General features: G+C 32.7%; 1 long non-coding RNA gene across 2 annotated transcripts; it reads right to left on the bottom strand.

Annotated features, from left to right (window-relative positions):
- Nucleotides 1-91: 91 nt before the first annotated feature.
- On the bottom strand, nt 92-5,464 carry LOC134283148 (uncharacterized). Of its 2 annotated transcripts, none has more exons than XR_009995433.1 (5): nt 5,061-5,464; nt 3,835-3,956; nt 3,111-3,257; nt 1,294-1,415; nt 92-716 (listed from the first exon to the last, which is right to left on the bottom strand). It is a non-coding gene; the product is annotated as an uncharacterized LOC134283148 (long non-coding RNA). The 2 variants fall into 2 exon arrangements; XR_009995440.1 differs by having other exon boundaries at nt 5,363-5,461.
- Nucleotides 5,465-7,253: the final 1,789 nt, after the last annotated feature.

Genomic DNA, 7,253 nt, shown 5'->3' with positions numbered 1-7,253 from the left:
CTGTCCACATTTCCATTTTCCTTGAGTGTTTAATTCCCAGCAGGAAAGACATTTCTCAATTTAGTACCAATTAATTTCCCATAGAACTCTATACAAACCTTTTGCCCTCCAAGTAATTTACTAATTCCCGTTCAAACAAATCACTGGTATTATTTGAAAGTTCGTTCTAAGCACTTATTAAAAACACGAAAAAAAATATACCGTTCCGCGGCGTTTATAGGTCAAATTTGCAGTTATTTAGAACTTACAGAGATCGGCAGTAAATGACACCCTGCCAAAAATATCAATCCCCACTCCTACAATCTCCCCTGGTATTTCTAGAATTTTTGTAATATTCCCACATTCCATCATTTATTTCAAACATTAATATTTTTACTTTAAAATGAAAATATTTACATACCTCAATTCAGCCAATCAGGTAAAGCCTACCCATTTATTACTCTGCTTCATCTTGTTCAACCAGGAAATGATGTCAAAATCTGGGTCTTTGGTGCTCTTTTTCCTATACTTACATATTTACCTATCCCAGAATTAGTCAATTTTGTAATTTTCAAAGACCTTATACTTACCAATATACATGTATGAAATTTGAGGCCTGTCACTTCAGTGTCTTGGAATCTGTGGCCATCTTAATGAATGTCCCCTCCCTGCTGCAGGTGCTTTTCCAAAGAGTGAAAAACTTTCATTCCTGTGATGAAATCTGGATACAGTTGTCACTGTAATGAATAAAATATTTATAAAATAACATGATTTTGTTTTTTGATGTTAATAAAATGATATAAAGTCATAATTGTGTCAATTTTTTCATAGGGGTGGAATCTACCCAGAATAAAGAAAAAAGGTCCAAAATTTGATAAATCATAATTAATTAAGCAAAATTAAAAGGTTTTAAAAAGACTGATATAGAAATTTTCTTATGCTTATGAAAAGTAAATTGTTTGAGACTCTGATATACTAAATGATTCTTATCTAACCCCTCCTGTTGCTTAAGTATATACAAAAAAGTTTCCCCACCCCCCAGTGAAAGACACTTAGAGAAATAGCAGGTGCCCCCTATTATATTTGTTTACAATTAATTCAGACAAGAGAAAATTAATACTTTTGATAACAAATCAAAGTGCAGTGTCTGATAGTCTTATACAGTACAACCATAATCTACATTATTGAATTTCATGCTTTAAAAAGGGGAATTCAGATTAATTTGTAAAAAATTAAGAAATGCAATAATTGACTTAAAACCCCAAAATGTACACCACAATAAGAGGCTGAAAAGTTAATAAATGAAAAATTTACCTGCAATGTACAGAAATCTGTCCGACAAAATATATCGGGTGGGTAGCGAGTCTCCATCTTCTTCTTATATAGAGAAAATGCCCCCCGCCGATCAGATACCAAGCTCTCCCGGGTCCAGGAAGCTGAAATTCTGAAAGTCCTCTATAGTCTTTAAATGAAAATAAATCAATAAAGTTAGTCAAATTAAGCATAAATCATAAAGAAAACAGCAATATTTTTCAAGTTTTCTGAAAAATTACCAAATTACATATCTTCTACATGGCCGAATGTTTAAAAAATGGATCCGTCAAGGGTGGAATACATGTTTTACAATTTTACATGTAATTACATGTAAATATTAGAAAAGTCAAATGTGATACATGCAGTAATGCCATTCCAATAATTCAAGAAAACAAAATCAGAAGCCTAAGGTCACAATAATTAAGATTATATCATGTTGAAATTCTACATATTTGGTTAGCTAGTCTAAGGGAAGTAACTCTAAGTACAAAAACTGGAAAGCAGTAGAAAATGAGTTGCAGAGAGTCACCCTGATGGAACTACAAAGAGCAAAAAGAGGGAAAACACATACCTTTGTGTAGCTACAATATAGAAACAACCAAACTACAAACTGATCCCCCCGCAGTCAAGGGAGGCAATCCAGAGGATCACATACACTACCGACATGATACGTCAAGACAGAAAATGACCTCCTTTCACATGAACACCACGAAACGCACTTTTAAGGGCCGAATAAATTATTCGAAAAGATACCAAACGTGCAGACGTATAAGAAACTAAACAAAAATTAACACCAGGCCACCATCCTACACTTCCAAAAGTACACATATATAGCAAATCATATAAATACACAATTACATGTACATGTAAAATACATACATAAATTTATGAATACATACAAACATTTATTATAAGATCAATCTGATACATTTTCTTAACTTACCTTTCTCCTATGGCCAAGTCAACTACACATTGTTTTACCAATTTCCATCCTCTGTAACCCCCCCCCCCCCCAACCTCTAACCCTAATTCCACTACTAGAACTTACAGAGATCGGCAGTAAATGACACCCTGCCAAAAATATCAATCCCCACTCCTTCTCCTATGGCCAAACAAATTGTTTTACCAATTTTTCTCTACAAAAGACCCAAAATCACCTCTAACCCTAATTCCACAGATAAATAATTCAAATTTTTGCTAATTTTTCTCTCTCGAAATGTCTTCAATATTCAAATAAATTGCTAAAAATAACTTTTCATGACTTTCACTTCACTTTACTTATTAAAAAATGGGGTCTCTATAGGGAAAAGAGTACCAATTAATTTCCCATAGAACTCTATACAAACCTTTTGCCCTCCAAGTAATTTACTAATTCCCGTTCAAACAAATCACTGGTATTATTTGAAAGTTCGTTCTAAGCACTTATTAAAAACACGAAAAAAAATATACCGTTCCGCGGCGTTTATAGGTCAAATTTGCAGTTATTTAGAACTTACAGAGATCGGCAGTAAATGACACCCTGCCAAAAATATCAATCCCCACTCCTACAATCTCCCCTGGTATTTCTAGAATTTTTGTAATATTCCCACATTCCATCATTTATTTCAAACATTAATATTTTTACTTTAAAATGAAAATATTTACATACCTCAATTCAGCCAATCAGGTAAAGCCTACCCATTTATTACTCTGCTTCATCTTGTTCAACCAGGAAATGATGTCAAAATCTGGGTCTTTGGTGCTCTTTTTCCTATACTTACATATTTACCTATCCCAGAATTAGTCAATTTTGTAATTTTCAAAGACCTTATACTTACCAATATACATGTATGAAATTTGAGGCCTGTCACTTCAGTGTCTTGGAATCTGTGGCCATCTTAATGAATGTCCCCTCCCTGCTGCAGGTGCTTTTCCAAAGAGTGAAAAACTTTCATTCCTGTGATGAAATCTGGATACAGTTGTCACTGTAATGAATAAAATATTTATAAAATAACATGATTTTGTTTTTTGATGTTAATAAAATGATATAAAGTCATAATTGTGTCAATTTTTTCATAGGGGTGGAATCTACCCAGAATAAAGAAAAAAGGTCCAAAATTTGATAAATCATAATTAATTAAGCAAAATTAAAAGGTTTTAAAAAGACTGATATAGAAATTTTCTTATGCTTATGAAAAGTAAATTGTTTGAGACTCTGATATACTAAATGATTCTTATCTAACCCCTCCTGTTGCTTAAGTATATACAAAAAAGTTTCCCCACCCCCCAGTGAAAGACACTTAGAGAAATAGCAGGTGCCCCCTATTATATTTGTTTACAATTAATTCAGACAAGAGAAAATTAATACTTTTGATAACAAATCAAAGTGCAGTGTCTGATAGTCTTATACAGTACAACCATAATCTACATTATTGAATTTCATGCTTTAAAAAGGGGAATTCAGATTAATTTGTAAAAAATTAAGAAATGCAATAATTGACTTAAAACCCCAAAATGTACACCACAATAAGAGGCTGAAAAGTTAATAAATGAAAAATTTACCTGCAATGTACAGAAATCTGTCCGACAAAATATATCGGGTGGGTAGCGAGTCTCCATCTTCTTCTTATATAGAGAAAATGCCCCCCGCCGATCAGATACCAAGCTCTCCCGGGTCCAGGAAGCTGAAATATGAAAGTCCTCTATAGTCTTTAAATGAAAATAAATCAATAAAGTTAGTCAAATTAAGCATAAATCATAAAGAAAACAGCAATATTTTTCAAGTTTTCTGAAAAATTACCAAATTACATATCTTCTACATGGCCGAATGTTTAAAAAATGGATCCGTCAAGGGTGGAATACATGTTTTACAATTTTACATGTAATTACATGTAAATATTAGAAAAGTCAAATGTGATACATGCAGTAATGCCATTCCAATAATTCAAGAAAACAAAATCAGAAGCCTAAGGTCACAATAATTAAGATTATATCATGTTGAAATTCTACATATTTGGTTAGCTAGTCTAAGGGAAGTAACTCTAAGTACAAAAACTGGAAAGCAGTAGAAAATGAGTTGCAGAGAGTCACCCTGATGGAACTACAAAGAGCAAAAAGAGGGAAAACACATACCTTTGTGTAGCTACAATATAGAAACAACCAAACTACAAACTGATCCCCCCGCAGTCAAAGGGAGGCAATCCAGAGGATCACATACACTACCGACATGATACGTCAAGACAGAAAATGACCTCCTTTCACATGAACACCACGAAACGCACTTTTAAGGGCCGAATAAATTATTCGAAAAGATACCAAACGTGCAGACGTATAAGAAACTAAACAAAAATTAACACCAGGCCACCATCCTACACTTCCAAAAGTACACATATATAGCAAATCATATAAATACACAATTACATGTACATGTAAAATACATACATAAATTTATGAATACATACAAACATTTATTATAAGATCAATCTGATACATTTTCTTAACTTACCTTTCTCCTATGGCCAAGTCAACTACACATTGTTTTACCAATTTCCATCCTCTGTAACCCCCCCCCCCCCAATCTCTACAAAAGACCCAAAATCACCTCTAACCCTAATTCCACAGATAAATAATTCAAATTTTTGCTAATTTTTCTCTCTCGATGTCTTCAATATTCAAATAAATTGCTAAAAATAACTTTTCATGACTTTCACTTCACTTTACTTATTAAAAAATGGGGTCTCTATAGGGAAAAGAGTACCAATTAATTTCCCATAGAACTCTATACAAACCTTTTGCCCTCCAAGTAATTTACTAATTCCCGTTCAAACAAATCACTGGTATTATTTGAAAGTTCGTTCTAAGCACTTATTAAAAACACGAAAAAAAATATACCGTTCCGCGGCGTTTATAGGTCAAATTTGCAGTTATTTAGAACTTACAGAGATCGGCAGTAAATGACACCCTGCCAAAAATATCAATCCCCACTCCTACAATCTCCCCTGGTATTTCTAGAATTTTTGTAATATTCCCACATTCCATCATTTATTTCAAACATTAATATTTTTACTTTAAAATGAAAATATTTACATACCTCAATTCAGCCAATCAGGTAAAGCCTACCCATTTATTACTCTGCTTCATCTTGTTCAACCAGGAAATGATGTCAAAATCTGGGTCTTTGGTGCTCTTTTTCCTATATCGGAGTCAGATAAATGTGACGATGAAGACCCCTGTACATACAGTACACACCATTCGGTACAAGGGAGACATATTGTTGAACTTGATGTTTTGGCAGAAGGACTGGAGAAAGGGTTTGTACATTTATCATTTACTCTTCTTTTTCTTCTTCCATAAATGTGCCCGGCACTAAAGTTGGGCATTATTGCACACAGGGCTGTGTATTGAGCCAAAGTAATACATGTAAAGCAAATATAAAAAGTCAACACATAATTATATTATTATTATTAAAGGTGTTCAAGCTGTGGACAACCATTACAATTGACATCATACATTGGAGAAAGTAGATATGGCCTAGGTAAGGATATTTTTTTCATTGAATTTTAATATCATGTCTGCATGTTATTTATAGTATGTAACTGTTGACTTATACTGTTTTTTTTTTGTGTGTGTGTGTGTACACATTTGCTCTGATTAAGTATTTTGTAATTCTTTTTCTTTATACTTGAATTTTAGGTAGTCTTCTTCACTTAAGATGTAGTTGTAAGAAAATTAACTATGTTCCCACAGGAAAACGACATTCAAAAAACATTTGGGATGTAAACTCAAAATTAGGTGCAGGTCAGTTGATTTATTTTAATTATTTTTTTTTTTATTATTTGAAATTAGAGTGATTGAAGCTTCTTTTAAGTTTTTGAAACACAACATTTCACTACAATCTGATTAATAATGCATATATATATAGTGCATTTGTATAACATTTAAATATATTGATAAACTTCAGCAATGATATTCTGTGGTATTGGTGAAAGTGTAGTCAATAATTTATTGGCTGCATTGAACCTCCCGAACATATCCCCAACCACCCTAAAAAGGAGGGAACGAGAGGCAGGTTCTGCATTTGAAGCATTTGCTACTGAGACGTGTAGTGATGCAATTGCAGCTGAAAGTAGAAGGTAAGAAAAATTTATATCAATGTTGTTTTGGTACAAAAGTAAGAATATATATTTAATAGCATCATTTATGTTTATAACATGGAATTTATACTTTGTAATGCATTAAATTAAATATAGATACATGTTTCATTTGAGAGAAAGTTATGTTTGTTCATTTGCAGTTGTCAAAGTGAAGAAGACCAGGCGGTTTCCTTTGATTCTGGCTGGCAAACCAGAGGAAGTGGAAGGAACTATGCTAGTTTATCTGGTGTGTATTTAAAATAATTTTTTTGTAGCAACTTTTACCACTATTTTTATATCATGCATGTTTAACTGAATAACTGTATGTAAATGTAGTTATACATAGTGTTCTTTGATTTCAGGTCATGGAAGTATGATTGGAGTGAATACCGGAAAAGTCTTAAGTTATGCCGTACGTTGTAAAAAATGTCGTTTTTGTGACAGGGCGGTGGATAAAGAAAATCCAAAAGAGCATGATTGTAGAAAGAATTGGGAGAAATCCTCCAAGGCAATGGAGTCTGACATGGCAGTAGAAATGCTTCATGAATTAAAATCAAAGGGATTTCACGTTAAAAAACTTATCATGGATAATGATACTACTACGATTTCAAGGTTATAATTTTATGCTAAAAAAAATTGTACATTTCATACTGAAATTAGAATTACTGTAATAATGGGTCATTACTTGCTAATTAATTGAAATAATTTTGCTATGTATTTGTAGGGCTCGAGCATCTTTTGATGAGTCTTTAGAAAAATTCTCCGATTTTAACCATACCAAGAAAAATGTAACAAACAAGCTATATTCACTTAGAAAGGAAAAAAGATATAATAACCTTGGTCCAAAAG

This window comes from Saccostrea cucullata, unplaced genomic scaffold (genome assembly GCF_032062105.1).
Source record: "Saccostrea cucullata isolate Sc308-1 unplaced genomic scaffold, CSIRO_AGI_Scuc_v1 ctg2514, whole genome shotgun sequence".
In the NCBI taxonomy this organism is placed as follows: domain Eukaryota; kingdom Metazoa; phylum Mollusca; class Bivalvia; order Ostreida; family Ostreidae; genus Saccostrea; species Saccostrea cuccullata.
Note: the sequence above shows the minus strand (reverse complement) of the source record. Positions and strands in the feature narration are given on the sequence as shown.